The sequence below is a fragment of the Acomys minous genome, assembly GCF_964271855.1.
Source record: "Acomys minous genome assembly, chromosome: 17".
NCBI lineage: Eukaryota > Metazoa > Chordata > Mammalia > Rodentia > Muridae > Acomys > Acomys minous.
In genome coordinates this window covers 4,184,016-4,208,456 of record NC_140500.1, presented here as the reverse complement: position 1 = coordinate 4,208,456, position 24,441 = coordinate 4,184,016, and the positions used below count along the sequence as shown (strand labels likewise).

Below are 24,441 nucleotides of genomic sequence, written 5' to 3'. Positions count from 1 at the left end.
TGCTGTGCATCCTAGAAGCCTAGCACCCAGGACAGTGACTTTGAGAAATCTTTCAAGGTCTGGGGAGACATGTATAGCTAGGTTCACTGGGGACTCAGGGATCGTCCTTTGCCATGTGCTGACCATGAGAGCTACAATGTGACTTGGTACCATGCCACTGTGTTAAGATGCTTAGGCCAAGCTTGTGTTGACCAATCTGTCTCTAAACAAGTTAGCTCTTGTGAGTGACACTGCTACTCCTGGGTCTTCTGAGCATGGCTGTGCCTGACTGGCAGCTCTGGCAGAGGAGTTACCACAGAGCACAAAAGGCTCCGTGTCCTTCTCCACAGTTACCTGTGCTATCCTTGGTGACGCTAAATTGTCCTGTGAGCTTTGTTAAGTTGAAGAGCACAGCACTCCTTAGTGTGCACAACCAAGTTATGCACAAGTTATTAGCTTGCTTTCTGTGTGCCCGCCCCGTCACCTCTTCTAAGTCTCCCAAACCTGTAAGTGACTTACCAGTCTCCGGAGGGAGAGCAGCCTGACCTTGTTTGTGGCAAGTGAGTCACTCACTGAGGACCAAGCTGTTCACATTTTACAGGTGAATGAACTCTCTAAGGACACCAACCAGCGTGCCATGGCATAAATTCCTTAGCCCTTCATTTGCAAAGATTATGCGATTGCCTGACCCTCAGAGGTCTCACATAAATTAGTCTTCCCCTAGAATGACACAGCCTCAGAGCCCTCTAGTAGAACTCCTGACTCTCCTTACTGGGTCAGTTCCCCTCAGAACCTGCTACAACACTGGAGCAAACCCTACATGGCGACAAGTGTTGAGAGGGGACAGTGATTGTGGTGAGCCCAGCTCAAAAGGCCTGTAAAGTCCTGTTCATGTGTCCTGCTGTGTGTCCGGGGTGTAGGAAGGAAAGGGACCAGAGGACAGCACTCTGCAGCCCAGCCAGTGCCTCTGCAATCAGACCAGAGGCCTTTCCTATGGCAGCTGCTTTCTGTGTGGCGGCACTTGCCTGTGGGTTCTGTCCTGAAGACTGTGGCCAGCTGTGTGCACAGGGGCTCGAGCGGTTTAGGTTTGGGTCACTTTGGGTACCTCAGGTTGCACAGATGAGGGTTAGATGGCTGACTTGGAATTAACTGCTAAAGACCTTTCCCATGTGTTGTTTTCTTTAATTTTTCGTTAAACACAAAGAATCCTTTATCTTCTGCCTTTCCCCCCCTTCTTTATAAAATGTAGCATTGCCTATTAGTTCATGAAGGTTCTACAGAGCCGGGGTGTAGCTGAACACGGAAACCTTGTCAGGCTGTCTGGTGGATGGCATGGTAGTGCAGCACACAGAGTCTCTGTGCCTTCTGGGTGTAGAAGCATCCAGTTTTACTGTTAACTCTGAGGGACAACAGACTAGTCCTGCAGTGTCACACTTGCTGTAACACTGTTTATGTTTTCATGGGGCTTTTAAAAAAATGTTAATGTCTTGCAGTCAGCATAACGATTAAATCATATTTTCTCCATGAAGACATAATTTCTCAAGTCATTTCTCTTTTAGAGGGTGATGATAGAGAATAATTTTCACTTTGTCTCAAGTCAGCTTGCAGGTTCATATATTTGAAATAGTGAAAACAAACTTTAATTCCTATATTTTCTTTTTTAAGAGAAAAATATACTTTTTATTTTAGTGCATTTGTCTGTGCCCGAGTCTATCTATGTGTACCACACGTGTACAGCGCCTGTAGGGGTCAGAAGAGGGTGTTGGATCTCCCGGAACTACAACTACAGGTGGTTGGAAGCTGCTGACATGGGTACTGGGAACTGAGCTCAGCTCCTCTGTGAGAACCGTGTGGACTCAGCCGCCAGGCCATCTCCAGCCCCCAGCAGATCATTTCTGTGAAGAGACAGATCTGGTAAAACAGGGCCCATCTTCCTTTCTGTTCTGAATCGAACAGGCCTGTCTCTTGCCCCTTCCTGTAAACAGTGTTAGAAAGGTATCGGAGTCACCTCTCAACCTTCAGAGCCGTCCTGCAGGACATCTCTGGGTAAAGGTGTGGCGGTGATGTCCTGTGCCTCTGGTAGTGAGAGATGGTTTTGGAATAGTCTGTGTGTCTGTCTGTATGTGTGTCTGTGTACATGCACATACATGCATGTTCAGTTTCACTTTCTGTTCCATGTTGCTTTAGTGGAGAATATCTTGTATTCTTGTATTTGGTTTAAAGGGTTAGGTGAAAGTATTTCTGAATAAAGTTTGTAAAGAAGTGTTTGCTGTTACAGTTTGTACCAACAGGCTGGAGGTGATGTTCCATAGGAAACAATGTGGTAGAACAGGTGTTTTCTGGAGGTCAAGTTGCCACACTAACTTGCATCAAGACACGCTTGGCTTGGCGTCCAGGCCTAGAAAATTTCAGCAACAATAAACATCTCAATTGCATTCATCATCTTTACTTTTCCCAAGAAGCAAGCTTTTGTGACCCAATTATTTTATTGCTGGTTTTAGAAATCTGAGAACAGTTTGTCTGTTTTAGCATTTTGAAACTTCATTCATTGAGTAAAGCTGAGAAGATAGGATAAGTTCCCGAGTTCAGACTTGGAGATGTCAGTGTAACTGCTACTTAACGAAATGTGAAAGAAAGAAGACTTGATGAGAAATGAAGGGTTTGTCGTCAGTTTGTTAATGTGCATTTCTAATATTAAAATACTGGACTTTGGTTTTCATGGACCACTGGTTTAGGAAAGACAATTACTTACTGTCAGCTTGTTAGTGTTTTTCATTCCTGGCATGCTGTGCTGTAGTCTTCCTTAGCCACAGGTGTATGGGAGCAGGGAGGATGGAGTTCTTACTTGTACAGTGAGGGTAATTTGACCCTGTATGTAGACAGACACCATTTTCAGGTGTTCGTGCAAAGGAGGATATAGCTTCAGAAGAGGTGATTTTTTTTCCTTTCTCTTTTCTTCTGTACTGCACCCTACAACATGAAGATCATTAGCAACATTATTTTGAGTAAAAACATAGATGCCTTAGAAGAAACGTGGAGTTTATGGGTGTGCAGGTGTGTGAACCCCACACGCCACATGCTCACTTATTTTAGAATGTGTGGAGAGGAAGAGCCCTTGGCCTTACTGTTCACAAATATCAGAGTTAAGAAACCAGTCCAGGTGGCTATTAGTCTATCAGTGGATGGATAGATAAAGAAAATGACACACACACAAACACACACACCCCACATGCCGGGACACGTGCCAGTGGAGTTTTTTATACCATAAAGAAGAATGAAGTTATGTCATTTTCAGGAAAATATGTAGAAGTGAAGATCATCGTGGTAAGTAAAATAAACCAGACTCCCAGAGACTCTAACATTTTTCTCTCCTGTGGAATTTAGGGGAAGAAAGACATGAAGGAGAGACAGGAGAAGGACTCTTCCCTGGGGATGGAGAGGAGGGAAGGACAGAGAGGTCAAAGAAGGGTGTACAAGGGTGAACGTGCTCAGCCAACATTACATGGATGCATTGAAGTGTCACAGGAAAACCTAGTAACTGGTATAACTGATGTACCCATAATTAAAACCATAAGAATCCATGGCTAGGAGAATTCATTTAAATTGTATATAGAAATCCATTGCTGGGGAAGTAAAGTTCACTTATCACCTGGCCATGTAGAGCTATTAATAGTATTTTATAAGAAGAACCTATGTTGAAACGCCACACTGTACTCCTTATGTATGTTCACTGGTGTTTTTAAAAGGGCACAAAGCATAAGGTTGACCAGATGTCCCAAATTTTATTATATGATTTTTTTTTTAAGAACCATTTCTTTTTTCAAGGAGATAAATTTTATTGAGATGGGCTACTTACCAAAACTGAACATGAGACTCTATCAGACTTTGTATGGGACCAAACAGACTGAGCTCCTGAGGGCAGACTAATGTGGATTTGCATGTTGTTCATCTTAACATTGTGATGCATGCCTGTGTGTGAGGGGAGAGGGGCAGGGACCCAGTGCCCAAGCAGTGCTCCTGGCATAGTCTGTCTTGTGTTTCTGTAATGTAGCACTTAAGACTTGGCATTCTAATTCAAGGTGCTGGCCCCTGTAGGGATCTTCTGTCTGCACAAGCACATGCTAACTAGGAGGCAGAAGGACAGAAAAACAGAAAGGAGGACCTTGTATGGGACCCCACTTCTGAGACGAATCCACACATGAGGGCAGTGCTCTAGGCCTGATCACCTCCTAAGGACCCCACCTCTGGGTGCTGTTTAAAGGGCACTTTAGTTTCAGTGCATTGAACTGGACTGAAGGCGTTTTGGAGGGGACAGGCATTGAGATGCTAGAGATGTCTGTCTCCCGCTCTGCCCCTCTCCCTGTACCTGCTGTATCCAGTGTCACCGGTGTTTAAGTGCTCAGGTATTGCCGTTGGGCTGAATGAAACAGTCTTCATGGATTGCGTGTGAATTGTGACGGCTGTTTTACTGGTCCCTTGTCCTCCCCTCTCCAACCCCAGAGTCCATTGTCTGGATGAGCACACCCACCTGGGCTTGCCCTGGAGGAGAGGCTCAGGAAGTGTTCTGAGCCTTTGAAGCCTGAGTAATTCCTTATCTGTGGTGCTCTTCCTGAACACGGCTGTCACGCTGCTCTGTTTTCTAAGTGTACAAATGGATTAGAGACCTTTATCCTTTTGTGGCTGGGGTTAACTATGGTCTTTGTGGGGTGTCAGAATCTGTCCTGATCTTGGACACAGCCTTGGACTGATGAGTTCCTAGGAGGAAGAGCTCCTGGCTGCTCTTTCAAAAGATGAAGTTAGTTACAAATGAACCACTTTTAAGTTAAGTAAAACTTGATTTTATATCACTTGAAACGGTTTTTTAGTTTTGCTTATTATATCCTCTAAAGGCAAAGATTGGTCACTGCAGAGAGAAGCTGTCCCAACACACTGGCTGCTTCGTACTCTTCCTAAACTCTGGAAAACAAGCCCCCACACCAAGGCAAATATTAGTCATACATTTTTAAAAATTGTAATTTAAAAAAGTAAATCTGTAGTTCAAAGTATAAAAGAAGTGTAAAGAGTGACCTGATATAATAGTTTCAAGTATCTACAAAGTCTAAAGTGTGGACCCAGTAGCTCCAAGCATATGGAAACGTTACAGCGTGAACTAATACAGCAGGTCAGAGCCTATAGAAAGTGTAGTGTGAACTAATACAGCAGGTCAGAGCCTATAGAAAGTGACAGTGTGAACTAATACAGCAGGTCAGAGCCTATAAAAAGTGTAGTGTGAACTAATACAGCAGGTCAGAGCCTATAGAAAGTGGACAGTGGGAACTAATACAGCAGGTCAGAGCCTATGGAAAGTGGACAGTGGGAACTAATACAGCAGGTCAGAGCCTATAGAAAGTGGACAGTGTGAACTAATACAGCAGGTCAGAGCCTATAGAAAGTGGACAGTGTGAAAAATGGTTGCCTTATTGTTCTTCCATTATCCACAGAGAACCATTTTCCACGGCTGTCAACATGCAGGAGACAGGCGCTGCCAGGGTGACTGTATAACGCGCAGTCACACTCCCTCTCTTTCCGAGCCCAGGTAGGTTGTGCTTGCTACTTGGAAAGATTACAGAAACTTGTTTTAAACCTCTTATTTAGTTGGGTGTGATGGCACACATCTTAAATCCTAGCACTCAGGTAGGCAGAGGCAGGTAGATTGCTGTGAGTTTGAGGCCAGCCTGGTCTACAAAGCAGGTCCAGGACAACCAGGCTACATAGACAAACCCTGTCTTGAACCCCCCTCCCTCAAAACAAAACAAAACAAAACAAAACAAAACAAAATAAAAGCCCCAAACAAAAAAACCTCAACAAACAACAAACCTCTCATTTCAACACTTGGACAGTTCTCCATGACCTTGCTAAGTCCAGGCTTCTCTATCGTTAGTCAGAACCTCTTTGTCTTTGATGTCACTAGTGTGCTGTTCGGTTTTCCCAGTGTATGTGTGCTTTGTACATGTGCGCTCTGTCTCTGTCTCTGTCTCTCTCTGTCTCTCTGTCTCTCTCTCTCTCTCTCTGCCCTCTCCATCCCCCTCCCCATTTTTAAAAGTTCTTTGCCTTCAAGATGTCTCAAGAAGTGCCCATTGTATCATATCCTATGGAATTATCAGCCTGTGTGAAGTCACATCGCTTACTATGCAGTATTCCTCATTAAAGAATGAAGCGGCCCTTGTTTGTCAGACCTTAAGTCTTCTCACTCAACATATTGGATATAAGAATATGTTTCGTTGAAAATTAAATTATATATATGTGTGTGTGCGTGCATGTGTGTGCATGCATGTGCATGCATGCGTACAACATATGGCTTGGTTTATAAAATTCAATGAATGAGAACTGTTATTATTTTTATTAAAATATTGTGGCCTTTATCCCCAAGTCATATCCTTGTTCCAGACATAGTCTGCGCATATTTTTATGCTAGAAGACTTTCATTCTCTTATCCTAGAGGCGGTTGTTCAGACCAAGCACTAGGTAGGTAGGAAGAAAGAAGTATAAACATTGCTCTTCCAGGCAAACCAGGATTCTCAGTTACTCTTGGCACAACCCTAGTGACTGACTCAAAAGTATGCTGGGAAAACAGGGACTGTTGGGCGCTGTGCAGGAATCAGACCGTAGCCTTCATTTTTTAGCATTAATTCTTCCTCAGTGATAGAGGTTCATAGCACTTATCTCCAGGATGGTGTAGTTCTGCCAAGTGGACAGCTGCTAATCCCCTCCACCTCTGCGGATCGCCTTGGCTGCACTGATGGCTGAGCTGTGTGCAGCTCGTCCTGCTGCGATTGCGTGGTGCTCCTTAGGTTCTCTGTGTAGCACTGCAGTGTGCTCTGAGGACAGACAGCAAGTGTGACAAGCACTCACAGGAACCGGCAGCACGGGAGAGCCCTGTGTTCACTGCAGCGCTCTCAACGCTGAAAGGCACGAACCGAGGTCTTCTTCTATTTCCCCTTAAATATTCTTTTGGAGTGTGCTTTCTTTTGTGCCTCCCTATGCTGTGGATAAATTGGTGTCTCAGTGGGTCAAGTGTTATTTTGTAAGATTTAGGGATGAAGTTTACATGCATTTAATCAAGAGACTTCGTGTGACTCAGGGACTCTTGTTTTGCACACAAGCTGCCTAAACTTTGAGAAGTTATAATTGATGACATGCATGCCAGATCTAATTTTCTTTTTTATGCTTACTAATATTGTCTGTGTGTATGTGCATGTGTGGGAAATTTTTTTAATCTTAAAATTAAACATTTAGCACTTCTCATTCTCAAAGGATCCTACTAATTCAGTTATTCTTCATTGAAATGGCAGGTGGATACTTCACACTAGGAGTTATTCTGTCCAGCTGTGCAGTTTTAATACTCAAACCATTTGAAAATTTGTCTTATTACAAAGGAAATTTTATAGAAAATATAACTATCACCTTAAGGACAAATGAGGCAATAATTAATTATTGTTACTTCTATTCTGTTTTGCTCCAAAGAGCACTGGGATGATCTCCAGAGGTTTCTACAGCCAGGAAAGTAGAATTTCATACAGCACTGTCACACACAGTCTTAGAGAGGCAGGGCCTTCTACCACAGCAGCCCTCTGTCTTCTCCCTGAGACACATCCACATAGGAGCTGAACTTTCTTTGCTTGAGGATAGTTTTGAGACTGAGATTAGCCTGGTCTGGGACTGGAGAATTCCTTCTAGACTTTGCTTCTGGATCAGAACCGTCTGCCCTCCTGTGAGGAGTAAGTAAGGGCCTGTGGGGTGGGTACCGTCTCTTCCCTTACAGATCCATCGGCTTTCCTTCAGTCTAGTGCTCTCCCGGGTAGCTGTCTTTCCTCGTCTCCTTCTGTGCTGCGAATGGATCTGCATAGCAGCAGCCAAGGCCTCAAGTTGTGTCGAGATGCTACCAGCCACCTTAGCTCCACCTGCGCTCCAGGAAGTCACTTGGATTGAGGATCAGGAGCAAAAGCTTGGCAGAAACGAGCCTGAGAGAAAGTGCCAGGTGCTGACTTAGAACCCAAGAGGCTTTGCTACAAAGAGGGACAAGAAATAGAATCCCATGCGCAGAGTGGGACTAAGAGAAAGCTGTCCTGCTGGGATGGTCCAGCCAGCTGCGTAGGTGCCCTTTGACCTCATAGGGAGGAAAGGAAAGCGGTGGAGACAGTGCTGACCCTGCAGTGGGCATGCTGTCCTGGCTCCCAGCCTGTGCTTCGCTTCTCCGGCCACCCGTATGCCGGGACCTCCCAGGGCCACTCTACCAGTGACTCTCGGGCCCTCAGGCTGGAAGACTTCACTCTCGAGGGCTTGTTCTGTCATGGGGAAGATTGGGTCGGGCAGCAGCAAGGGCATGAGCTTGAGCCAAAAATAAAATTAAGGATTTATGAGAGGTAGGGATGAGGGATGGAGGTAGGAGCGGCATTGTTTTCTACGATTAAACCATTATGTTCAGTGAGAAGAAGTGTTGGTGTGTGGTAGGAACATGTGAGGTGCGTCTGGCGGTGTTCGTGGTCAGGTCATTGCATGGTGACATGTGCATTGCATGGTGACGTGTGCATTGCTACGTGTGCACGTGTGCATGTTGTATGTCCAGAGCTTCAGCTGCAGAGAAGTCACGTGACACAGCATGAACGAGCACTTTCAGGAACAACTCATGCTCATGCGGACTTGGAGCTGATTTGGAGCACACGCACAGACTTTTATTACTGCCAGGCTTTTCACGAACCCTGCATTCAGTTACACAGCACTGTATGGACTTTATTTAACAGCATTAAGTTAGAAATATTGGGTCATAGCCCACTGTTTTGGAAGCTTTGGTTTAGCTATGTCTAGCTATTTCTGTATGCTCATAGGAAGAGATCCCCCATTGAAAAGAGTGAATGTTAGCCTGGTAGTGATGGCGCACGCCTTTAAACCCAGCGCTCAGGAGGCAGAGGCAGGCGGATCGCTGTGAGTTCGAGGCCAACCTGGTCTACAAAGCGAGTCCAGGACAGCCAGGGCTACACAGAGAAACCCTGTCTTGGGGGAAAAAAAAGAGAGAGAGAGAGAAGAGTGAATGTTGGCTCTGGCCTGTGTGTGTGCCCAGACCCTTTGAGGAAATTTCCAGAAAGCTTAGTCAACTGCTTCCCAGAAGACTTTCCCTTCCCTGATAAGCAGTCCTATTTCTGATAGCAGTGGGCTGTTCTGCCAGGCCTCCCTTCTTATCTGCCTTCTAGCCCACTCTCCTGAGAGACTGCTAATCTAATCAGGCGATCTAGACAGCCTGGCTTGTCGGCCTCTGCACCACTCCCCGTGCTCTCCTCGTCTCAGGAGGCAGGGCCTTCGGGAAGTGATCAGATGCTAAGAGGTCATGGGCGGAGTTAGTCCCCTTATGAAATGGACACAATGTCACATGTCCCTTCTGCCAGCATCTGTGAGCGGGAGGCAGGTCCGCCACACACAGCACAGCTGACAGTGCCTGGGCTGGACTGCCAGCCTTCGGAGCTCACTGCGTTTGTGTTGTTGATTTGTTACGTAGCTCAACACACCAACATATCAACCTCCATGCGGTGGTTTAAAGAGTTTCTCATAGGCTCAGTGCACAGGAGGCCGTCATAAACGCTCCTGTTTTACTACTCACTCACTATTTGCGTGTGTGCACACATGATGGAGGCAGGGCGTGTCCAGAGACCGCTGTGTGGAACTGATTCTTTTCCTCTAATTGACACGGGTTCTGGGGATTATGTGCAGGCTGCCAGGCGTGTGCAGCGTCACTGAGCCATCTCACTGAGTAAGGGCTCTTTGAAGTCCTGTGGTGCCACATTAATTCTTTTTTTGAACAATGGAGCACGTTAGCTAAGTGCCTGGCTCCGGAGTGTCTGGGTTCGAGCCTCGGCTCTCTTGCAGTGCAGTGCGACCGCGGGCATCTGCTTTGAGAAGGCCTCTTCAGACAGGCAGCAGTGCTCATGAGGGTTAAGTCAGTCGGCACCTTTGGAGCACTCGGGACAGGGCCTGGCACGGCAGCCAGCGAGCACTCTAACAGAGCTGCCAGACACCCAGTACTGCAGACTGAGAAGCTCCAGGCCCTGCCGTGAGTGCAGTGTTTGAGCACTGGGTCTGAGACCTTTGAAGAATGGTCTCCATCCTCCTGCCTCTGCCACTTGGGCATAATGGTGCTCACGCAAGTCTTAGATGATAGTATTAGTGAGTTGAAATGTAAAAAGCCATGGACTGTGATGAGCATCCTGTCTTGCTTTCTCCTGGACATCATGGGCTTGTGACGTTTCTTTCCGCGTGAGTTTAAGAGCTGTGCAGTCTGACCTGTCTCTGCTCCGAGACCCAGGAGTGTAGACTGAAAAGTGAAGATTTCCCTAAGGTCAAGGCATGTTTTCCACAGGGCCTGCGGTCATCTTGGGCTCTCACAGGTCAGTGAAGGGGCAGGGTTCCTGTGGCATGGTGTGCCTGGAGACTGCGCCCCCAGCCCTCTCATGTTCGCAGTTCCTAGTTCCGTCTGTACCGCTGCCACCTGGGGGAACAGAGTTTCAAGACTTTTAAGTGGTGTCAGTGTCCTGTAGATGAAGCAGTGAGCCACCACGTGAGTGTGCAAGGTCACTCCAAGCCCACAATTGGAGTACACCGTGAGCCAGGTCTGCCGACTGTCGGTCCCCGCCTTCCAACCTTCTGCTTCCCCATCAGTTCCCCCAGCTCAGGACACTCAAAGTGAAGAAAGGCAGGCAGTGGTGATCTGCTCTGTTAAGCAGAGTCGGTAATCACGCAGCGACGTCTCCTGACAGCGTGGGGAGCCGTGGTATCACTGGCTGTGGAGACACACTTGTTACTTTTAATAACAGAAGCACGTGTCTCTTTAGCCATGTTCATGCTTGCTGGTTGTGACATGTGACAGCGTTTCTGGACATCTTGGTTTTTAAAGAGTTTTCCAACACACACTTCGTTGCTAAAGCAAGCTTTGTGCGTTGGAAGCCGTCAGCGTAGCTGGCATTGAGTAGAACCACAGTGAGACACTCAGAAATTCTCAGGGAGTGTAATTGCCAGTCGTTATCCCGTACTTGCTAGGTAGGTAAGTAGCCCTAGGAGCAGCACAATGGTTCTGTTCCTGTAGCCATCGGTTCTCAGGGTGAATGGCATGGCTCTGCGCTGCTTGAAGAGCTCAGACGAGGGCTGGGTGAGTGCAGTTGTGGCCCTGTGGCTCTGTGCGGTTGTGGCCCTGAGGCTCTGTGCAGTTGTGGCCCTGTGGCTCTGTGCAGTTGTGGCCCTGTGGCTCTGTGCGGTTGCGGCCCTGTGGCTCTGTGCGGTTGTGGCCCTGTGGCTCTGTGCGGTTGTGGCCCTGTGGCTCTGTGCGGTTGTGGCCCTGTGGCTCTGTGTGGTTGTGGCCCTGTGGCTCTGTGCGGTTGTGGCCCTGTGGCTCTGTGCGGTTGTGGCCCTGTGGCTCTGTGCGGTTGTGGCCCTGTGGCTCTGTGCGGTTGCGGCCCTGTGGCTCTGTGCGGTTGCGGCCCTGTGGCTCTGTGCGGTTGCGGCCCTGTGGCTCTGTGCGGTTGCGGCCCTGTGGCTCTGTGCGGTTGCGGCCCTGTGGCTCTGTGCGGTTGTGGCCCTGTGGCTCTGTGCGGTTGCGGCCCTGTGGCTCTGTGCGGTTGTGGCCCTGTGGCTCTGTGCGGTTGTGGCCCTGTGGCTCTGTGCGGTTGTGGCCCTGCGGCTCTGTGCAGTTGTGGCCCTGTGGCTCTGTGCGGTTGTGGCCCTGTGGCTCTGTGCGGTTGTGGCCCTGTGGCTCTGTGCAGTTGTGGCCCTGTGGCTCTATGCAGTTGTGGCCCTGCGGCTCTGCGCAGTTGTGGCCCTGCGCAGGGCAGCAGTGCACCACACTGCTATGGTGTAGCTGCCTGTGGCTTCCTGTGAGGCCTCGGCAGAGACCTCTGTCCCAAGGCGTCTCAGTGAACGATCCCTAATCAGCTCCGAGAAATGAAACTGGCAGTGAGAACACTGACAAGGGCTGCCCCTTAGGCGACACGAGAAGCCCTGCTTTAAGCATGCATGCTTATTGTTATTTGCTGTTGACAAATTTAAGGATTATTATTTCTGTCCTACAGTCTGAAGCCACCCAGCCAGTGAGCAGCAGGGTCAAGTACACCAGGGATGGTAAAAAAAACGTTCCATAGGTGCGCTTGCTCTGCCCTTGCAGACAGCACTAATCAATGGTGTTATATGGTGGGCCTTCTCTACATCAATTTTGACATCTGTAGCTCAACAGTCAGGCTTAGTAGGCCATATAAAACATGTGGCATGCTTGGCTGTAAATATGTCTATATTTAACTTTCTCTTGGATTCTCCTGGAGCATTAAATTGAGCCAATGTGTTTGGGAAATAATAAATGAGACAAATCATTGCTCTGGCGTAGAGGGAGAATGAACACATCATTTCCTATGTAAACCTTGACTGGGTGGACAGTTGGGAGTAATATAAGTTATTTCCATTTTAATAGCATTCAAAAGTCACTTCTGTGTGGAAAATATTTTATTTGGCTATAAATATGTAATTAAATTACTTCAAATTATATTTATATGTATTTGAAATTTATTTTTCAAGTAGATATTTAAAAATAATTTTATATAGCCAGCAGTAACTGGCCATAAGCCTGCAAGATAAAATAAAAATAATAAAAGTAAGATATAAAATCTTGTTAGCTAGGAAGCATAGACTATCATGGAATTCCAAAATGATTGGATGGCTTGTGTGAATGAAAATAAAATTGTTTTCTTGTTAAAAAAAAAAAAAAAGAAAAGAAAGAAAGAAATCTTGTTAGGATTAATATCACTGCTTTGGTTGCTCTACTCATTACAGGTAGTATTTTCAAATTTTAAATGAAAAAACACCTGCTGGGCAGTGGTGATGCACCCCTTTAATCCCAGCACTTGGGAAGCAGAGGCAGGCGGATCGCTGTGAGTTCGAGGCCAGCCTGGTCTACAAAGTGAGTCCAGGGCAGCCAGGGCCACACAGAGAAACCCTGTCTCAAAAACCAAAACAAACAAACAAACAAAAATCATTAAATGAAAAAAAAATTTCATGCTTAGTCAGAAAGACTCCACAACCTCTCCTCTGACCCCTTGATCTAAGGGCCTGCGCCCCTGTGGGATCAGTGCAGGGCTCAAGGCCAGAGTTGGGGTCCAGAGACAGGAATAGCCACAGGAAAATGTCTCGCTCCTGTCCATTGCTCGGTGTTTAAACGTTTAGAAGATACTCTTCAATTTTACTTTCTGACGTCAGGGACAGAGAAACTTAGAAATAGAAAATAATTGATATCAAAACAAGTTCGCATTGTTAGGCCACTTGGCCACAAAGACACTGAAATGAAATGCAACCCAAATAACTACACACGGCCCTGGAAGCTGGCTGTCCCGTCACCCTCGGATTTGCCCTCACTGTGTTGTTACGCATCTCAGTTTGCAAAGACATGGACAGTTTCTTCATGTTGCTTTGTGTATGTGTGTGTGCACATGCGTACACACACACATGTGCATGTGATATAAATTTAATTAAAAGAAACGCTGACCTGTAAAATAATTGAAATTATTGTTTGAATATCTTTGTAAAAATAAATGAAAGTAAAAGGAATAACTTGTTAGTGGTGTTCTTCAGTTTTCCTCTGCCTGTTCCCAGTCGTATTTCAGCTTTTCCTCTATCGATAAGCACCTGCCTGTCAGTGCTTCACAACCAGGGGCCGGGGCTCTGACCACATATGCCACCGGCTCGGCGTAATGTGGATTTGCAAGGCTTGGTGTCCAGCTGGCGTTATAATTCTTGCTCAGTACTAATTATCCTCCTTTGACTCATGTGATTTCCTGTCAGGCAGGCGGCCCCTTCTCCAAAGATGGACTCCACGTTTTTAGTTGAAGGGCATCGTGCTTTCTTTGAGAACCGTGGGGAATGACTGCTCACTCACTGCTTGTCTCAAATTTTTGAAGACCTGGAAGGTGTCTCAGTTTCGTTGTTGTATAGTTGGGTTTTTACTTTGTTTTGGATTACCTAACTAAGCGCTCTGATTCTGAAATCTAGCCGGTGCTTTGTTTTGCTCTTTAGGTGCTAGGATAAGGCCCCGTAGAGTAAGGATTTGCTCCTGTTCGGTCCGAGACTTCAGGATCTCCCAGTAATCCTGGACTATAATCCTCAGGTCCAGATTGTTTTCTTGCAATGCCATCTTAATTAATCTGAACATTGTTGCTTTCCGTTCCTAAATGTCCCGGTTTGGACCCTAGGACATGGCAGGGGCATCTGTTTAGATGTCATGGTTGTCGTTGGGAAAGCCACAGCATATAAATTGGGAAGTTGTGTGCAGGCATATGTTGAGTGAGCACATAGTTCTTGGGCATTAAAAGTTTAACATCTCTAACAACCACCAACACTCGCTTCCGGCTAGAGGTTTAAGTTGTTTGATAGCAGTTGGCCGTGTCCGTCCACATGACATGGCGTGAAGCCACTTCCTTCTGCGTTAGTGTTTACCCTGTTACACTGATGCGCGCGTTTGCATCATCGTCCTGACATAATGACATTACTGTCTGAAGTCCGTTCCTTAGCTGAGTCCTTTGTTTTTCTAGTTTCATTTCTAATGGTTTATAAAGTTAACTTAGTTCTCTTTTTTTTCCTAGACATGTACTTTATGAGTGAATTTGCTTCATTTTTATTGTTTCAGTGGGAACATTTCCCCCTGTACTTTAATAATACCGAATGAGGCAACATTCTACCGGCTTTTCCTCTGGTTTTCATAAGAGAACCAAAATCTGGATAGTGAGGGAAAACGTTTTTTTAAAAAACACACAAAGCTGCTTTTATTTTTATATCATTATTGCTAATTGTAAATAGTTATGTTAACAGTTTTGCACGTGAGGAGGAGTCAGGAGCTGGAGGTTCCTGTTATGTACTCACTTGCAGGACTGGTACATCTCCCTGAGTCTCTACTGGAGAGAGACTGTGACCCACTGATCACCTGGGATTTGAACTTGGAAATCAGTGAGAGGTCCCAGAGCTCCTGAGACTGTGACTGATCTCAGCAGTTACCACTACTGAGGCAAAGGTCATCTTGCTGAGGAAGAGGCCTCCTGGGGCAAGACTCTATCACAGAGGAAAATCCCAGCTGTGGCTCACTGGATGGAATTTACCAGAATCTGCCAGAGACACCGCATGAGAACACCGCCCCAGGTGCTCTCTGCAGACTCCATGCACAGATAGGAGCTGGGTGCCAGATAACCGGCCATGCTGCAAGGCTTACACGCCTGGGATAGCGCCCTGCTTCCTGAGCTGTGAGCACCGCAGAAGGAGGGACCTGGCCTGCATTCACCAGTGTTCCTTTGCCAAAACTTCACACAGTGTGACAATCCACAAAAAAAAATACTTAGGAGTCCAGACCTATTTCTATAGCATAGGCAAGAGGGTTAAGTTGGAGCACAGAAAAGCAACGTCTAATGCCTAAAAGACCCTTCATGATGCGGAGGCATTCACCTTGGTTTCATTTCTGTTGTAATGTCTGTAAGTGGTTTGCAAATTGTTAGGCACTGTAGTTTATTCTGGTTCTAAGGAAACTTATTAGTGTTTTGTAGTTGGAGTGTGTCTGTAGACCTGGAGAGTCGCCGCGTTAGAAAGGAACAGATCAAGAGACACGCGTCCAAAGACAAGGTAGCTCAGCCAGGTGGTTTCCTTTTATTTAGCAAGAAGCGCACAGCCACCGAGACCCAAGCTGCTAGCCGGCTCAAGGACAGGAAGTTCACTGGGTTTTACCCTAACACAGGTAGTGACTGTCCTGCCCCATTGGCTGGGGTCCAAACCCACAGTCTTTCAATTAGCTAGGTTTTTTGTTTGTTTGTTTGCTTGTTTTGTTGTGTTGTGTTTTGTAGCCTTGGATGTTCTGGACTTGCTTTGTAGACTAGGCTGGCCTCAAACTCACAAAGATTCCCCTGCCTTTGCCTCTGAGAGTGCTGGGATCACCACTGCAGATCACTGCACCACTGTGACCGGCTGCAATTAGCTAATTTATAATGAATCAAGCCAAGGAAATGAAGGGAAGAAAGAAGGAGTCGGCCATGTAAGTCATTCAAGTGTCTCTATAAGCGAAAGGTTTATCAGCTTGGGGGTGGGGTGCTTTAAATATTTGCATAAAGGGTTTGCAAGGTGGTGGTGGGAGAGATCCTGAGTTCAGTTCCCAGCAGCCACTTGGTGGCTCATAACCATCTATAATGAGATCTGGTTGTAAAAAGAAAAAAGTCTTTCAAGGTGGAGGAGATAAAAAAGATTGGAATTCTTATCGTAGGCAAAAGTTTACATACAGTATTTGACAGAAAAGACACTTATTTTCAATTTTTTATTTTATTTTTTAAAATAAAACTTTATTGTTTTAACTTTGTGTTTTAAAGGCGTTACATTACTTCATCCTATTCTTTGTTGTAGTCACTAGAACATAAGTGTAAATATCACTCGAGCCTCAGGGGTGGTGTGGCCACAGTGGGCCTTCATTCTTGCGGACACAGAAATCAGCTCTAGAGCTAGGTCACCTTTAGAAGAATCTTTTCATTTAAAACTAATTAAATTACATGAGGATATGGATATTTTAAGAATCGTACTATAGCATTTCTTATTAAAATAAGTAAATATCAAGCAGGGGAGATGGCACAGCTGCTGAAGCATGGATTCTTCTAGAGGACCCAGGCTCAGTTTCCAGCACCCCGTTAGCTGCAGCTCCAGGGGGTTCAATGCCTGTGGCTTCCTAAGGCACCTGCACTCACATGCACTCATCTGTACACAATATACCACATATCCACATAGTTTAAAACAACAACAACAGAAATAGGAAAGAACCCTAAAAGTTATGTACTAAAATATAGTAACGCTAAAACTGTTTGATAAGATCAAATATATATCTTATTTATTAGCCTTAGAAGTCAAACAAAAATGTGACTTTAATTTCTTAGTGAAACTCAGAATCACAGGAAGTGGCTGTGGCCTACTGATGCCCCTTTTGGGCATCCATGACTCTCTAAAGAAACTGGACCTTGGGCGGACACAGCCAAACCCAGGTGGTGCCCTGCCTACCAGAAGGCTCTTCCAATATGCTAGCAAGCTTAACCCAGCCCAGTTAGCTGGTGGCCTTTTTGCAGTCAGTTGAGTCATTTAGAATATGACTTCATGAGTGACTTGATTTATCATGTCCCAGTTTCCCCAGAAGCCTTTCTTTTCCCAGGCTTGCCCTGCACCCTGGCAGACTTAGGCCTCACATGCGTGAGGTAAAGGCAAAGAGGAAGAGGAAGGCTTGAGCTGCCTCTGTGGAGAACAATCTGTAGAAAATCCTAAGTGATCCACTGCAAGACTGTTGTTACATGTCAGGTATGGAGTCAGTTGTGTTTCTGTACACTGTGAGGAACCATCACAAAATGAAATTTATATAGCACTATGAAAGAATAAAGTGCTTAGGGGCATATTTTCACAAAAATTATAGAAGCTGGACACCAAATGCTACTAAATGTTATTTTTAAAAAACTAAAGACCTGATGAGGACAGTCCATGTTGTGGACCCACTAGGTGTTTGTGTGCAGAAGACCTAATAAGGACAGTCCATGTTGTGGACCCACTAGGTGTTTGTGTGTAGAAGAAAGAAGGTGGCTTGATTCTCACCTCATGCATCTAATGGAAGTAATGACAGATTTAAAGCAAAGAAGAAAAATACAAGTCTTAAGGTAAAGTGTGAATCCTTGGGGACCAGACAGCAGTTCCTTGTGTGCTAAATGCCAGGGCAGCAGGAGGAGGAGTAAACTACATCAGAAGTAAAGGTTGGGTTCAAAGGGTGCCATCAGAAAAGTGACTAGAACCTTCTGCAATGGAAATGTTTGCCAATAATTTGTCTTATTACTAGACAGTGCAAGAACTCCCACAATCTAGTTGGTGTAAAACAAACCAATATAAAAACGAAAGGCAGAGTAGGCTGCCTGTATCATACAATACAGACAGTCACTATGGTACAACTACAAACAAATGAAAACCACTGTTAGGGATGTGAAATTGACTCAGCCACTTTGAAAAACAGCCTGACGGTTCCTCAATATGGAGTCAAGTGGTCCTGCAGTTTTACTGAGTATGTGCCTACGTGCAGTTTTACTGAGTATGTGCCTACGTGCGGCTAGCACACTTCCACAGAAAGCTATACACAGATGCTCCTGACAGCCACTCAGTGCCAAAAAGACAGTGGATAAGTGAAGTGCTGGGGACAAGGGGAAGCAGGGTACTCTGAGATGAGCCGGCGATGCTGTGCTAAGTGAAAGAAGCTGCTCACAGAAATCACGGGCCGGTGCTCTCATTTCCGTCAGACCCTTAAGAAGCCGGTGGCACATGCCTTTAATCCCAGCACTCGGGAGGTAGAGGCAAGCAGATTGCTGCGAATTTGAGGCCAGCCCGGTCTACAAAGTGAGTCAAGGACAGCCAAGGATACATAGAGAGACCCTGTCTCGAAAAACCAGGGGGAAAAAAAAAAGGAAACAGAGGCGCCGTAGCCCTTTGAGCTGTTGTTGCTAAAGCAGAGATAAATTACAACATAAAGAAGTTGAAGCCTGGTGTAAATGTCATTGTGTGTGTTTTAATCCCTACTTCACTCCACCACCCCCAAATTCAGGGGGTTTAGATAAGCCTTGGGCTAGGGCTTTAATGGGAAGCAGCAAGCAAATACTAACGGGCGTGAGGCTTGGGGCGGGGGCAGCCCCAACTTGATCATGGCAATGACTCCAGCCCTGTGCCTTACACGGACTGCTAGTGAACCTCAGGAGATGTGTTGATCAAACAAACTGGATAGGGCAGGCAGTTTCTCATGCTGTGCTTTAAGCAAGAAAGACAGAAGGGCCAGTAGACCCCTGAAGAGAAGGCATGGGCTCTAAGAACCCTGGGAAATGAGCAAACATCTGCCTGGTGTAGGTATACACAAGTTGTATTTTCTAGAATTCACCGAGCAAGGCCACTTTAATGGCTAATCTGCCAGTTGGGAGCTCAGACCTTTCATAAATAAGAAAGAGGCTGCTGCTGTGTGGATCTGATGGCCTTGGAGCGGAGAACTTCCTGGAAGTTAGATTTGCAAGTCATTAATCATTAAGTCATTAATAAAAATCTAACATTTATCAGAGACCTCAGCCACCTCGCTCTCGGGGACTTATTGTATATAGGGCACATGGCCTACACCCCAGTAGTGGACACCACCAGAGAGAAGGACAGGGGAGGGTGGGCGTGGACATTCACTAATCGTGCTCAAGCCAAAAGGAACATCCTCACGTGGTGGTACCTGGGGAAGGACCAGGGCAGTCAGGACAGAAGGGCGAAGGGCGAGCCAGAGCTGTGGGGACGTGACGAGAAGCCGGTATTGCTGGAGGCACATCCTGCAGCGATAGGTTCTTGAGATACTGACAGAGCTGCGTGTGCTATCTGAAGGTAACAAGGTGAATTACACAGCTGAAGCTGTCTGTGTCAGGGGTGCGTGTTTCAACGTGTTTCAGGATGCACTTCATTCACCTCCCCATGCCCAGCAGAGTTACTGTGCGTTTGTTTCTCAAAGCCTTTCCTATCCTCCGGATACTATAACGGGCAGCCTGTTTGCAGTAGAGGAAGTCGGTCCAGGTAGCCGAGGTTGCATTGGTGTGTAAAAGCTTTGTCAATGTGCTGGGTGCAGCACACCCCAAACAGGGGCTTCAGGGAGAACCTGCTCCTTTGTGGCTTTTTGTGGTGAAACACGGAACTGTGTGGTGGTGGTGGTGGTGGTGGTGGTGGTGGTGGTGTTTAACCCTTTGCTAACCAAAGGGTCTTAGCTGAATTGTTCTCTGGCTGTTATGTGTATTAAGTCCTGGAAAGGCGTCATAGTCCTTGCACTTCCTGCTTGTGGCCAGATTAAACCTTCCCCGAAACAGTGGAACACAGGTGACTCTCACCTTTGTCTGTGAGGTGGGTGGGGACATTTGGCCGAGGCACACTGATAGATTTGGCTCTCGTGGCTAGCTTTTGTTTGGCTTTGGCTTGGCTTTGAGACAGGGTTTTGATAAGTAGCCTAGGCTGCTCTCAGAGCTGGGAACTCGCTGCCTCAGTCACACCCCACAGTTGTGCTAAGGATTAGAGGCGCCCCCCACCTCAGGCTCCTCATCCTTCTGTTTGGCCAGATACACCCGCTGAGCTGTGAAGCCGCCCTGGCTAAGTGGCACTTGCATGAAGCAACAGAAAATATTACTAGCCGGGTGCAGTGGTGCACACCTGTAATCCCAGCACTCGGGAGGCAGAGGCAGGCGGATCTCTGTGAGTTCGAGGCCAGCCTGGTCTACAAAGAGAGTCCAGGACAGCCAAGGCTACACAGAGAAACCCTGTCTTGAAGAAACTGCAGCCCTTAGCTGAAGACTGCCTGTGATTGGTCCTACCTTACTGGCTCGGCAGCTGCTCCACAGACCTCTGCTGCCAGGGAAATGCTGCACACGCTGGCGTCTGCCCTCAGTGCTTGGGCTTAACCTGCTCCGCATAGACTCTCAGCTTCTGCAGCTGCCTTCAGCTTGCCTGTTCTCTGATGCCTGTGCTAGGGTTGGGGAGCTCCTCAGACTGGAAGGGCTTTCTTTGGCAGTGCTGTCTTGCATCTTTCTAGGGAAGAGTGACCTCTGGTGGCTAAAACCACAAGCCACAGACTAATGCGAAAGTTCCTCTCACCTCTGTGCAAATCACACGGGGCCTGTTCTTGTCCCCTTGCTGTGGGTTGGGTCTGCCACATGGGCCCTGCGTTCACAGTTAGCCTGAATTCCAGACCCCAAGGATTTCTTCCCGCCTGACTCTCTGCCACTCTTGTTTAATAATAAAGCTATAAACATTGCAGCCGCAGTTTCCGCCATTCTGAGCAGAGGTTCAGTTTTCCCTGTTGGTTAAAGAACTAACTACATTGTCTGACTCGCATCCTGGCCTGCTGCTTGTGTTTGCACCGGGTTTCTGCCGTGTGGCTGCGTCCTACAAGGTGGTGGCCTCAGCTTGTTTAGACTGCCAGAAATGCAGACTGATAGTTTTGGTCTCATATCAGTCTTTCACAGTTTAGTTTCTTGTGGCTCACTTTGTAAAAAAAAAAAAAACAAAAAACAAAAAACAAAAAAGGGAGGGGCTGTTAAGTAAAGCGCAGTGAGGCCTATACTTCTGAAAACAAAGATGAAAATAAATTTAAATAGAAGTGAAGTAAAGGAGTGATGTTTCCTGTGGGTTATAGATTATACTATAAATGTCTTTTTTAATGATTTATTTATTATATATACAGTATTGTGCTTGCATGTGTGCCAGCAAGCCAGAAGAGGGCAACAGATCTCATTACAGATGGTTATGAGCCAACATGTGGTTGCCAGGAATTGAACTCAGGACCTCTGGAAGAGCAGACAGTACTTGTAGCCACTGAGCCATCTCTCCAGCCCCCATGTGTAAATGTTTTATGGGTGATAAAATTGTAGTGGCATATACTTAATATAAATTATTCTTAGCTTTTTCCTGTGATTAAAATAATGTTTTATTCAGGAGATAAGAAAAACATCCTGTATTGAGAGTTTTGGGGTCCAAAGGCATTTCTGTGGAAATACAAATCCACATTGTTTTTATTTCTCAGTCCTGGGTGGGGGATTGTAGGAACCTGAAATGAACGGACCAGTGCGTGCATCTGCTTTAAGGACGTTCCAGCAGGATTGGGAAGTGGCTTCTTACAGGCTCTCATCCAGGAGGGGTGCTGCATTGAACGGCCTGTGTAGCTCATGGTGCTCACGTGTAGTACTGGCCCCTCTGCAAGAGTCCAGGCTGCTCTCAGGGAACAGAGGCTCCCACGGTACCCGAGAGCAATAGAAACACTTATCATTTGAATGAGAAATATTTTTTTAAGCTATTGGTGATTCTGAATTTTATTTTTCTCCAAAATTCAGTTCTAATCAGTAAGTATTTCTGGAATTGTACCTGGAAGGATTCAAGAATTCATTTCCTCCTCATGCAGCCTGTGTGTAATACCACAAAAACAAACAAACAAAAAACCCAGAACCAGAGAGCACTTAACCATCATGGTATTGGACCATTAGCCATTCCTGGCGACCCAAGACATACTGACTGCACAAGTGTGCTTTCAGTGTGTTAATACTATTTTGTAGAAATGCAGTATTTCAGTGACCATGGTAACACAGAGGGAGACAGCAGTTGCCGGTGGAGGCCAGCAGAGGGCGCCAGTCTCTGTACTGGAGGTACTAGCCATTGTGAGTCAGGGAGCAAGGGTTCTGGGAACCAACTTGCATTCTCTGAAGAACAGCAAGTACAGTGTCTCCAGCTCCTACAAACGTCTGCACAGATTTCAGTGCTGTAGAAATGATCTGTAAAGCACCAGCATGAGAGAGTGGCCGAGGCATCCGCGGCTATCAAGTATTAAGTACAGGTAATGAAAATTGGAACCTTTGTTATTGGCAGGAAGGATGGCAAACACTTGGCAGTCAGAGATGCCACCGTAAACCTAACGGCTCGGTCCACAGGTGTTTACTCTGTGGGGGTGAGCGGTCAGATTTGTGATGGAAAAGCTTATGTAGTCGGGAGGCCTCAACCACATGCATAAGGCGGCTGCCTAAGATCAAAAGGTCTCTGCATTCCTGTGACGTGCTTTGGGCCCTCCGCCCACACACAGGCTCTCCTTGCAAGCACTCCCTATGTACCTCGCGTGTACAGCAGCACATGCAAGTTGGCTTCAGTGAGACACGTTTCTGTGTTATGGTGTGAGCAGCCGTGGGACGTTTGTGGTGGAGCCTTCCCACGTCCCTGGGGAAGGAAGCAGCGGGCGTTCTGGTTTTCGATGACATTGTGTCTAGAATTGCTCTTCTTTGGACACAGCCTCTGCCTCCTCGTCAGCCTGGGCCTCCTTCCTTGGGATGGTTTGCTCGTTTTCATGTGTTGACTTCTAAAAGTCTTTTAACAAGTTTGGTATTGTGTATGTAGAGACCTAATTTTTTTTCAAAGAAGGAAGTAAGAAAAATTGGGGTAATTAATGCACACGAGCACTCTAAGTCTGTATCTCCTGCATCTGTAGGAGATTTTTGATGATCCTTCAGGCAAAGAGGCTCAAAGTGCTCATACAAAACACAGCGCTTGCACAGCGTGCCTGCCTCAGAGACTGGAATTCTTGGGAGCCTTCTGTGATTGTCAAAATGGTCTCAGACATGTATTTTTTGAGAAAGGAAAAATATAATTTTTTAAAATTGGAAATTTCTACAACTGTGTGTAGCAAAGAGTCAGACATTTTCTTTCCTAGCAGGTTTTATTTTTTATTTTTGTTTTGTTTTGTTGAGCCAAGGTCTCTCTGTGTAGCCCTGGCTGACCTAGAAATCACTGTGTAGACCAAACCAACATTTAATTCAGATATTCACCTTCTCCTGACTCCCAGGTGCTGAGGTTGAGGGCGAGCGCCACCACTCCTGGCTTCCCGGCAGTTCTCGGTGAACTCTTTTCCTGCTAGCCACAGCCTGAGGAACTTCTAGCCCCTAAAATTCAGACGTAGAGCTAAATGAATTCATCAGCGTCCAGTTTCCTCAGCTCTCCCTGCTTGTTGCAAGCAGGCTCCACATGGGAATATCAGCTGAGAAATCCTGTTAATGTCTGAAGTGCCTGGCGTGCCAGCATAATTAAACAGCACATGAGCGCTTTTTGGCCGCGCTCCAAAACCAGAGATTACATGTCTAACACTAATCCTGTGTGTCTGCAGAGGCTGTCAGAGCAAACATCTGGATTCTTGCACTACCAAAGCCAAAGCATTACATTTAAAAAGAAAAGAAAAGAAAAGAAAAAAAGCCACCAAGACGCACCACACGAGCACTGTTTGTATATGGCCTTGTTTTAAAGCCATACGTGAGTGCGTGAAGTTGTCAGCCGTCCTCCAGCTGTGACTTTGCGAAGGTGAAATGGAAAGATGCTGTGTTACTCAGCTGTTTGTTCTGTGGCAAAATACCCAGAAGAAATCTTTAGTCAGGGTGAGAACTTCAGAGGTTTCGTTCTTGGTCCTGTGGCCTGTTGCTGTGGCCTTCCAGGCAGAACGTCTGGGCGGCAGGAGCTTGAAGCGGCCGAGGAGCAGAGTGTACACCTCTGTTGGCAGAGCTCCCCCGCCTCCAGCCGGCCTGTCCAGGTCCCCGCATTGGCTGATGCAGTCCACATTGAGGGCTGGCCTGACCCCTTCTTGCTGTCCACTGTCCAGTCACCTCTACGTCCTCACAGGCACACTCAGGAGTGTGCTGTCCTAATCTAGACGTGTCTAGATACAGCCAGGCCCCATTCTTGTGACCCAAATGCTCTGTAACGAACTAAGCGTTGCTAACTAGAGACAGAGTCCATATCCAAATGCTGTGGCCTAGCCTTCAGGCCATTACGGAACATGTGAGGCACCTTTGGTTTGTCCTTTGGAGGCTTTTGTTTGAAGAGGATGTG

At 46.5% G+C, this 24,441-nt stretch overlaps 1 protein-coding gene across 4 annotated transcripts in view; it reads left to right on the top strand.

The window, feature by feature from the left end:
* Positions 1–24,441, top strand: part of RASSF8 (Ras association domain family member 8) — a 71,371-nt gene that overhangs the window by 24,584 nt on the left and 22,346 nt on the right. The window contains exon 2 of one of the 4 annotated variants that reach the window (XM_084765823.1): positions 5,460–5,554. The exons of 2 other annotated variants lie outside the window; for them this stretch is intronic. The gene's annotated coding sequence lies outside the window, so the exon portion shown is untranslated. Of the gene's footprint in view, positions 1–768; positions 835–5,459; positions 5,555–24,441 lie in introns of those variants that run through there. One more of the 4 variants, XM_084765822.1, reaches the window with a different exon arrangement.